We start from the raw sequence: 11,458 nt of genomic DNA on the forward strand, positions 1-11,458 counted from the left end.
CTTCTCAAGGTGCTTCTCATTCTCTTGTGCTTGTTTCCACATATCTCCCTGAGCCCAAAATGTGGGGGTGGCCCAGGCCCAGACCTCAGTCATTCCCTGGGTGATAGATGGAGTCTCACGTTCAGTATCATGTGCCCGCTGATGACTTTTAAATGTATAGCTCTGGCCTCACCCTTCTCTCGGCTATCAACTCCTCTCCAACCACTGGCTTCATACCTTTGGCTCACTGAGGGCACCTCAGATTCAGCACACCCCGAACTGAACTCCCGATATTCTCTCCCGAAGTGGTTCTTCTCAGAGCCTCCCCTTCTCGGAAAAAGGGATTCCATTCGCTCAGGTCTTCAGGCTGAAAACTTGGAAATCACCCTTGACTCTTTTTACCCCTCCTGTTTTCCACATCTAATCCATTAGCAAATCCTGTCGGCTCCACCTTCAAAATATCTATAATGTGGCCACTTCTCATTATGCTGATTCAAAGCACCACCTTTTCCTTCCTGGATTAATTCAAAAGCCTTCGTCTTCTTCTTTTTTTTTTTTTTATTTAATGTTTATTTATTTGAGAGAGAGAGAGAGAGAGAGGCAGGGGCAGAGAGAGGGAGACACAGAATCTGCAACAGGATCCAGGCTCTGAGCTGTCAGCACAGAGCCCAACATGGGGCTCAAGGGGGGCTCGAACTCAGGAATAGTGAGATCATGACCTGAGCCACCCAGCCTCCCCAGTACACAAGCCTTCTAAGTGTTCTTCCACCTTTGCTCCCCTGCAGTCTGTTTTCAACCCAGCAGCCTGGTGATCCCTTTAAAATGTGCATCAGAACAGGTCTGTCTTCTGCTCCACACCTGCCAGTGGCTTCCCAGCTTGCTCAGAGAAAAGGCCAGGCTCTTCTTGCCACAGCCCACAGGGCCTTATACCATCTGTTCTGCTTTCCTCTGCACCTCTCCTTCCTCATCATCCATCATCCCTCCTGGCTCTGGCTCTCCAGCCACACTGGCCTCCTGCCGCGCCTGGAATTTGCTCCGTGGGCGCCTCAAGACCTCTGCACTTACCAGTCTAGCTGCCCAGAGGGCCTGTCCCCCAGAAGCCTGCACAAGGAACCCCCTCACGTCCTTCAGGTATTTGCTCAAATGTCGTTGTCTCAGAGACGCCTTTCTTGCTGTCCTGCTTAAAATGACACAGTCCTACCGCCACTTTTCATCCCTGTCTCAGCTTTATTATGTGTTTCTCTAACATAGCAATAATGAATGCTATCTGACATACTATATGCTTTTCTGTTTTTTTTTTCCTTTTTTCTTCCTTCCTTCCTCCTTTCTCCCTTTCCTGCTTGATTCCCTCTTTTAGAATATACACCCCATAATCGTAGCGATATTTTATGCTTTGTTCACTATTGTATTCTCAGGGAGTAGAATAGTACCTGGGACAAAGAACATGCTTGAGAAATATTTGTTAAATAAATGAGTAAATTAGGGCACCTGGGTGGCTCAGTTGGTTAAGGGTCCGACTTCGGCTCAGGTCATTGATCTCACGGTTTGTGGGTTCGAGCCCCACGTTAGGCTCTGTGTTGACACTCAGAGCCTGGAGCCTGCTTCGGATTCTGTGTCTCCCTCTGTCTCTGCCTCTCCCGCACTCACACTCTATCTGTCTCTCAAAAATAAGTAAACATTAAAAAAAATTAAAAATATAAATGAGTAAATCACCACTTTACGAATGAGGAACCTGAATCTTAGAGAAGTGGATAACTTGGCCAAGTTCACTCAGCTGGGGAACAGGGGATACACAACACATAATCAAATCTGTTGGACTGTGGACCTAATCACTGTAATATTTGGCTCTCTGTAGGCAAACCAAGTATCTTTATCTTACACAAAGTGCGGCACTGTTCTCCAAGGCATTTTGTATTATCTTATTTGATGTCTTCTCTATGATTGTGAAAAAATCTGATTTTTTTCCCATTGTTGGGACTATTGACTTGTTCAAAAGTAAATAAGGGAATAGAAGAAAATATTCATTCCAAATCCACATGATTATCGATTACTAAAGGTTTTATTTTGTGATTCAGTTTTATTTTGCTCAGATAGGAAAAATCAGGAATTGAATTAAATTTGTTATCCAAAGTAGTAAAATAGATCAAAAAAACTTCATGAAAGAATAAATATTCAGAATTCTTCATGATCTAGCTCATCTATTTTCATCCTAAACATACAAAGAAAAGAGCTAATTCAGAAACCATTAGCTAGACATGTTTTGATAATTGTTTATAAGTAAGAATATTAGAGACCCAGCTCCTTCTAAACCCTTAAGAAGCTACTATTTCTGAGGATGTGTGGAGTTCTTCTCTCATTTCTGATCAGTAACTATAATTCATGGGAGAATTCATTATTCTATAAGAGTGAATTTCCCCTGCCTTTATAGATCCAGCTCAGCTGAATTTGTTAGCATTGTCTTTCAGGACAACTGGTTAGGGAAAAATAAAACCATTTCTTTTTTAAAAATAAAAACTGTATATATTTAAGGTGTATAACATGCTGATTGGTATACATATACATAATGAAATGATTACTACAGTCAAACCAATTAATTCATCTCTTGACATAGTTAAACCATTTAAACCATTTGTGTGTGTATGTGTGTGTGTGTGTGTGTGTGTGAGTGTGTGTGTGATGAAAGCATCTGAAATCTATTATCTTAGCAAATTCCGAGTATTCAGTAAAGTATTATTAACTATAGTCATCATGTTGTACATCAGATGTCTAGACTTACTTGTCCTATATAACTGCAATTTTGTACCCTTTGACTAACACCTCCCCTCTCTCCCTACTTCCCCACCTCTGGTAACCATGGTTTTACTCTCTGCTTCTAGGTATTTGACTTTTTTAGATTCCACATATAAGTGAGACCACCCAGTTCTTTTCTTTCTGTGTCTGTCCTATTCACTTAGCAAAATGACCTTCCGGTTCATCCATGTTGTTACAAATGGCAGGATGGTCTTCTGTTTTATAGCTGAGTAATATTCCTTTACCCGTTCATTTGTTGATGGACACTTAAGTTGTTTCCACATCTTGGATATTGTGAGTAATGCTGCAATGAATGTGGAATACATGTATCTCTTCAAGGTACTGAATCCATTTCCTTCGGATATATACCCAGAAGAGGGATTGCTGGATTGTATGGTAGCTCTATTTTTGAGAGAGCCGTTTCTTAAAGAAAGCAGTAACTTTGAATTTTAGTAAAATAAAAGCCAATGGTCTGGATCAGAGGGTGGAAGCCTTGTATAATTTGTTGTACTGTATTAGTCTGGTGGATGTGGCCTGCTGGAGCTATGACTTGGGAGGCAGTGTTCACAGTGTGGGGCAGGTAGAAGGACGGTATTGTGGGTGTCCATTCAGTGAGTATGAAGTATCTATAGTCTGGGCAGAATTTGATAGAAATGAAGAGGAAAATGGGGATTTGAGAGAAATAATAGAGAAAGCAATGGTTTGGTTTTGTGACCTACAGGGAGGTGGGGCCTGAGAGAGGAAATGAAGAATATCTGGAAGTCTGTGGGTTCAAGACCATCAGGGGTCCTCTTGGTAAGGGGACAGGCATATGGTAAGTAGAGAAGTTAGCAGTGAAAAGAGGAGTTTTGCTTTTCATTATTCCCATTGATAAACTGTCAAAGAGATTAATAATATTTCTAACCAAGCTAAGAATTGTCATTAGCAAATAATTTTTTAAGTTTATTAATTTACTTGGTGGGGGGGAGGGGCAGAGAGAGAAGGAGAGAGAGAATCCTAAGCAGGCTCTGGGCTGTCAGTGTAGAACCCAACACGGGGCTCTGTCTCAGGATTGTGAGATTATGACCTGAGCCAAAATTAGAGTGGGATGCTCAGGTGACTGAGCCACCTAACTGCCCCAGCAAATAATTCTTAAAATCAATTTCCATAGTACTAGATTCCTCCCATTCTGTGAGAAATCTAATTGCTAATTCAATTCATTGGAAGTTTATGGGACCCTCCAAGTTTCCTATGTAATCCTGAGTTGGTTGTATTTTTACAGGGATGTTTCTATATCATCTGAATTTTCAAATAAAGTTGCTCATAGTGTTTCTGCATTTACTTTTTAGCCTTTGCGTATCAATAGTTATGTGTCCGTTTTCATTCCTAATGTATTTTTTACTTGTTTTCTGGGTGTCTGTCTCTCATCACTTTGGACGGAGGTTTGTCAATTGTATTGGTCTTTCAGACAAAAAGATAGTTTCTTACATTTCTGCAGAGTCTTTCTTTTATCCTTTTAAGTAGTTGTTTATGCTCTCATGCAGGCAATGGCAGATGCCATAAGCAGTTGTTGTAGAGAGAAATGAGCTGGGGAGGTAAAGTGCATGTCAAAGTTCTGTTTCCTGCCACGTGTCTCAGCTGTTGACTTGCAAAAGGCTGGTCACTGGGGCAAGTTGGAATCAGGACAGGCCAGGTTGTCCCGAGCTATGAGGGTGGCTGTCTGAGGTGAACAGGCAGCATTACAAAACACTTCCAGGAACTGCCTTCAGCTGTCAGACAAGGGCTCTTGTCCTTTTGCTATTCATTCTTCCTTTCTTTTTCCTTATACAGTTTAGCTTTTTATCAACATTATCCAGTGAGCATTAACATTAGTTAGAATTGTAGTTCATGCTAAATTTTGGTGGAACAACTTAAAGAATGTTATCACTTGAAGAGCATTTTTTAAAGCCCAGTAATCCTTAGCATTTCTGATGTGTGGTGATACAATTCTCTAAGCAGAGTTAATAAGCAAACTTTCTCTGTCAAGATTTAACATTAGCTGCAGTTTGGACTTTAGTTGTCAACTCAAAGTGGATGGAGCAGTCTTCCTATCCAGCCAAGCCTGGACAGCAACAGAAACACCATTAATACAATAATTTCTATAGAAGAAACATGCACCTCTGTCTATATGTATATAAAAGTGCCATAATTTTTTCCAAGTTTTATTTAAATTCTAGTTAGTTAACATTTAGTGTAATATTCGTTTCAGGTGTAGAATTTAGTGATTCAACACTTAACATACAACACCCGGTGCTCATCACAACAAGTGTCCTCCTTAATCCCCATCACCTTTTTAAAATTTTTTTTTTAACGTTTATTTATTTTTGAGACACAGAGAGACAGAGCATGAACGGGGGAGGGGCAGAGAGAGAGAGAGACACAGAATCGGAAACAGGCTCCAGGCTCTGAGACATCAGCCCAGAGCCCCACGCGGGGCTCGAACTCACGGACCGCGAGATCGTGACCTGAGCTGAAGTCGGACACTTAACCGACTGCGCCACCCAGGCGCCCCCCCATCACCTTTTTAAGCTACCCCCCTGCCTACCTCCCCTTTGGTAACCATCAGTTTACCTAAGATATAGGTAGATATAGATAAGGATATAGATTGCTATACCATCACTAACCATCAAAGCCAGAGGAAACAGCCTCTGGTGAGTTGAATATCTCATCCGAGGTCACAAAACTAGTTGGTAACAGAGCCATGATTGAAATCTTTTCTGTCCAACTTAGTCTTTATTCCATTACTCCATGAACTTTATGCATCGCCTAAAAGGTAGACGAGAATAAGGGTGCCTGGGTGGCTCAGTGGGTGAAGCTTCAGACTCTTAATTTTGGTTCACGTTATGATCTCACAGTTGTGGACTTTGTGTTGGATGTGGAGCCTGGTTAAGATTCTCTGATACTTTCTCTCCCTTTACCTCTGCCCCTCCCCACATGTGCTCTCTGTCTTGTGCCCTCTCTCTCCCTCTCTCTCAAAAAAAAAAGGTAGATAAGAATATATAAGTGGCATTTAACTAGTTATTACCAATGCAAGAGTTTTAAGGAATACTTTCTGCTAAAAGAAATGTATGTATCTGGAATGCATATTAGAAGAAAAGAAAGTTGGAGCAAAATGTAGAATATTCTCAGTGAACTGGCTCTTTATTTTACATGTTAGTTATTTGAATTGGGAAACATATAGGAGTTATCTTCATTGTGCTCAAACATGAAGTTGTTTGTTTACTTATTAATATCTACTACTAAAATGTCTTAGTATTTTTGGCAGGATGAGGGTTTCAGGGTTTTTCTCCCTCTTGCTTTTTAGAGATTTTTGTTTTACTATACAGGAAGACTCTCAGGAAATCCTCTTTCCTGGTGTTGGATTCATGTGAAGAGAAAGACATAAAACTCAGATCTTTGCACCATTCAGGAGTTGTTGATGTGGCTAACAGCTGTTTCTCTTGATTCTGATGTGATATTTAGTTATAGCTTTCTAATCACTACTTTATAGTCCCTTTGATTTTAAAATTGTCAATAACAAAGAGCAAGTGTTTTGTAAAAGCCAAATTAAGCATTTTAGGCAACACATATATTAAAGATTTTGAAATTAAAACTTAAACTTTAAGCTCCCTAGAAATGGCAGAGGGTTCAGTTTCAATAGGAATTGTGGCTCTGTTGTAGAGTTTGTAAAATGCTTTGCAGTGGATGACTCTTAAAGGGGAGAATATTCATTTTTATTGTTGGTGCCATTAGTATATTTAATAAAGTGGTTCCACTTTTTTTGCTCACAAATGCTCATGCAAAGAAGCTATTTCAATGTAACAGCTCATGATGTTGCTTAGAGCACATACTTTTTGATTTAGATGTATCATTCTGATCCTTTCTAGATGCTCCTCATTTTATTTTTTTTAAAAAAAAATTTTTTTTTCAACGTTTATTTATTTTTGGGACAGAGAGAGACAGAGCATGAACGGGGGAGGGGCAGAGAGAGAGGGAGACACAGAATCGGAAACAGGCTCCAGGCTCTGAGCCATCAGCCCAGAGCCCGACGCGGGGCTCGAACTCACGGAGCGTGAGATCATGACCTGGCTGAAGTCGGACGCTTAACCGACTGCGCCACCCAGGCGCCCCTAGATGCTCCTCATTTTAAAAGGTACACACACCGAGGTACTGCTGTGAAGGGATTTTGCAGAGGTGAAGAAGTTCTCAAATCTGTTGACCTTAAGATAGGGAGGTGATCTGGGTAGGGCCTGGCCTAATCACACTAGCCCTGTAAATCTGAGTCGAGAGGCAGAGATGGAAGGAGAGGGAGGTGGAGGGAGGCACAGAGAGGAAGCCTGAGAAGGATTTGATGTGCTGTTGCTGACTTGATAATGGAGAGGGCCACATGGGGAGGTATGTGGGCAGCCTTCAGAATCTGAGAGTGGCTGGTAATTGACAGCCAACAGGAAGCGGGGACCTTAATCTTACAGACTGGACAAACCGGACAAAGAAGGAACTGAATTCTGCCAGTGAGACCTTTGGGCTCCAGATGAGATGAGCCATGGGCTCTGCCAAGTTCTTGATTTGGCTTTGGGGGACCTTGAGCAGAGAACCCAGCCCGGCCATGCCTGAACTAAAGCAAAGATGAGCTGGTATGTGGGTATTGTATTATGTTATTAAGTCTATGGTAATTGGTTTTGCAGCAATAGGTAACTAATACACTGATTTGGAATTGGGTCAAGCTTAGCTTCTTTAGAGACCTAAAGCCATTTTTCCTTCTAATCTCATTCTTATTTGAAAGCAAAGACAAATAAGCAAAACTGAAGTATTTACTTTGATCTATCAGTTCAGTACATGAGGCCAGTAGTACCAATTATAGAATCTGTTGTTGTGGGCTTTATGTTCGACTTCCAAGTGGCTTTTGCCTGTTTATAAATAAGAATGATTTCCCTTGAGACTAACGCTCTCAGCTGTCGCAGCTACCCTCCACTATGTGGTTCCTCAACTCTGATTCGAGGGAAGAGTATTTGCAGGGATGACCGCCATGATTTCTTCTGTCCTAGGATCCCGGTACTTAGGTCCCTTTGTAATGTGACCACTGCTTTTACTACCAAGGGGTGGAGTCTGTTTCTCTGAACCTCATATTGGGGCTGGCTCTGTGTTGTTTTCAAATGATAGGATGTCACAGAATGACCTGGCTGCTAGACCTCCTGCTAGGCCCCTCCTGGGGCCTTATGGCTTCCTCTTTCACCCCCACTGGACACAGCTGACCTGTGAGGAAGTCCCAGCCATCCCCCCGAGACGCTAGGTACAGGGCATCTGAGGTACCCAAGCAGACAGCTCCAGTCAACATCTGGACTTTGAGGCCACCCACAACAAGCTGGTCTCTGGCAAATGCATGACAGAGCCTCGCTGAGACTGAATGGAGCAGAAACGAGCTAATCCCAAAATAGTGGATTTAGTAAACTGATGTCCTTTCTTTCTTTTTTTTTTAATTAAAAAATTGTTTTAATGTTTATTTATTTTTGAGAGAGAGACGGCATGATCAGGGGAGGGACAGAGAAAGAGGGAGACACAGAATTCGAAGCAGGCTCCAGGCTCTGAGCTGTTAGCATAGAGCCTGACATGGGGTTTGAACTCTCCGACCGTGAGATCATGACCTGAGCCAAAGTCAGATGCTTAACTTAACCCAGGTGCCCCTTAATTTTTTTTTTTAATTTTATTTTTATTTTTGAGAGAGAGAGGGAGAGAGAACACGAGCAGGGGAATGACATAGAGAGAGACACCAAATCTGAAGCAGGCTTCAGGCTCCAAGCTGTCAGCACAGAGCCCAACACAGGGCTCAAACCAGGAACAGTGAGATCATAACCTGAGCCAAAGTCTGATACTTCACTGAGCCACCCAGGCGTGTCCTTTCTTTTAGTGACTTTGACTCAAGAAGTTCAAAGAAACATTTGATCTCCTCTTACTGTTTTTGTTTAAATTATGTTTCCTGACACAAGGGTAGGGTGATGGCTAAGAACCTGTGGACATTTATACCCCAGACTATGGAATGAGCTACATATTCCCATTCCTCTCAGAGGGCAGGGGAAATGCCATGTAGTTACTTACCACATCCAGACACTCTTCTCACTGTGTTGGCATGATACAAGTGTCCCAGGCTGCTTTAAGGGGACATTACAGGCTCACTGGTGGGTTAGTGCTTTTCCAAGGTTAGAATCTAGAATTTAAAGCATGCTCCTTGTATTAGTTCACTCAGGATGCCATAAATAGTGCCTTCTTTTTAAAAAAATTTTTAATGTTTATTTTTGAGAGAGAGAGAGATTGAGAGAGAGAGTGAGAGTGAGAGAGAGAGAGAGAGAGAGAGCATAATCAGGGGAGGGGCAGAAAGAGAATGAGACACAGAATCCGAAGCAAGCTCCAGGCTCTGAGCTGTCAGCACAGAGCCCAGCTCTGGGCCTAACTCACGAACCTTGAGATCATGACCTGACCTGAAGTTGGACCCTTAACCGACTGAGCCACCCAGGTGCCCCCATAATGGTGGCTTCTTAAACAACAGACATGGGCGCAGGGCTGGTTTCTGGTGAGGTCTCTCCCTGGCATGCACATGGCTGTTTTTCAGCTGTGTCCTCACATGACCTCTCCTCTGCATGTTTTAGAGAGAGAGAAAACTCTGGTGTCTCTTCCTCTTAAAAGGTCCACCAGTCCTACCAAATTAGGTCCCCACCTTTATGACCTAATTTAACCTTAATTACTTCCCTAAAGGCCCTATTTCCAGATACAGTCATATTGAGGGTTAGTGTTTCAACATAGGAATTTAGGGGGGACATAATTCAGTTCCTAACACTTCTTATGTCAGATAGTATGTTAAGCATGAGGGGTAAAGCATGTCTTCTATATACCAGATAGTATGTTAAGCATGAGGGGTAAAGATATATGTATATATCAAGCACAAACTCTGCTCAAGGAAGACACATATTTACAATATAGTGCAATAATTACCAGACTATGCAAGGTGATAGATTCTTTCCTCTATTCTTGTGTTCACAGAGCAGGGCCATTCAGCAAATACAGCATTCTGGCTGAGCTAAGCCCTGGGCATTTGGGGGATGTAGGAGGTCAAGGTGATATCAAGAAGTATACTGCCCTATGGGGTACTGTAGCAAGGAGCTTAGACTGGATTATGTAGTAGGAATTGGGCATTTGTTAAAGGGTTTAAATTTGAACAGATTTGTATTGGGAAAGTTCACTGGGAAGCGGTTTGGAGGGAAAAAGTGTGTGTAATTGGAGGCTGGGGACAGTTGGGAGAGAGACCACTGCCAGGATATGGTTACACACCCCAAAGGCAGTTGTGGCAGGGCGGGTAGGATGGGGAGGATCCCTGTAGGATTCCTAGGACTTGGGGTTGGCTCCCTTGTGAGGAGTGAATAGAGAATCTAGTCTGGATCCCCAGTTCTGGTTTGGTGACTGGTGGACCCATTGTTAATTACAGAAACAATACAATCCAAGGACAGGGAGAAAAAAAAGACTCAGAGGAAACACTATGGATAAAGTTCACACAGCCTCTTACTCTCTAAATCCTGTGGTAGGTGATTCCACCCCTCAGTGGGCTTCAGGGACCTAAGGATGGCCAGGCCCTTAAAGGGCTGGCTTTAGAGCATCTTTGGAGTAATTGTTTACTGAAATCCATAATTGATATGACTGTTCTGTGTGATCATGACCCACGCTCTTTAGTCTGAAAAACTTCCCAATAAATAAAACCTTATGCATCTGTTGCCAAGAAAATTAAAAAGCTTTTGATTTAAAATCCATCAACCTGTCCCTGTTTGCTACTCTCAATTTCTTAGTTTTGTACCTGTTGTGATTCAGGCACATGGTAATCTGAGAGTCTTAGGGTTGGGCAGAGAAGCAATTTGCTGTAAGAGAGCTGTAAAAAACGAAAATCAGAGAAGGAAAAAAAAAAGGTGAAACAAACCTTTCCTCCTTGTGCACAAACCAAATCTCCAATTACTCTTTGATGGGTGGGGACAGGGAAGGAATCTAGGTAAATTTCCAGGTCACCGGGTTTCAAGTCCTGGTTTGACAGTAAATTTATACAATTAAACCTGTTTCCTCCCTGATTTCTTCTGTGACATATTTGTAGGATTTCAATAGGGACAGTCTCGCTAAACCTCACAAGCGTGGAGTGAAGACAGAGGCCAGACACCCACGAGCCGAGAGCCGAGTAGTTCAGGGGAGAGACCGAGACAGAGAGAGGTGGGGGAGAGAGAGATCTTTAATTGTGGGCTCCGGGAACGTGCTCCCGCCACCTTCGATTTCCCATTTCTCTCTCTCATCTGGTGACACTTAGTTTTTTTTCTCCCAACATTCCCTCTCCTCTTTCCAAGTTTCTGAAGCCAATCAAACTAGAACAACAGAAGGAAAACCTCCCGGAACCAAATCCCCAGACTTTCTCCGAGCTCCCCGCCTGGCGTGGCGCACTCCCCTCGGGCCGCGGCGGTCCCAAGCGCGGAGCCCGCAGCCAGCGCGGCGGGGCGGGGGCTGGGCGGGGCTGCCGCAGTCGCGCCCCGCCCCCGCCCCGCCCCGCCGCTTAATTCGGAGCCGCGGGGCCGCGGGGTGTGAAAGAGCCGCCCAGCGCTGGACTGGCCGCCGCTGCCGCCGTCGTCAGAGCCGCCGCCCGCGCCGCCTCGGGGCCGCTCTGAGCTGCCGG

The 11,458-nt window shown here is 43.3% G+C and overlaps 1 protein-coding gene across 1 annotated transcript in view; it reads left to right on the plus strand.

Annotated features, from left to right (window-relative positions):
- Positions 1-11,458, plus strand: part of FAM107B (family with sequence similarity 107 member B) — a 234,660-nt gene that overhangs the window by 142,587 nt on the left and 80,615 nt on the right. The gene's annotated exons all lie outside the window — the stretch shown is intronic.

Source organism: Herpailurus yagouaroundi, unplaced genomic scaffold, assembly GCF_014898765.1.
Source record: "Herpailurus yagouaroundi ecotype Mexico unplaced genomic scaffold, PumYag 203, whole genome shotgun sequence".
Classification (NCBI taxonomy): domain Eukaryota; kingdom Metazoa; phylum Chordata; class Mammalia; order Carnivora; family Felidae; genus Herpailurus; species Herpailurus yagouaroundi.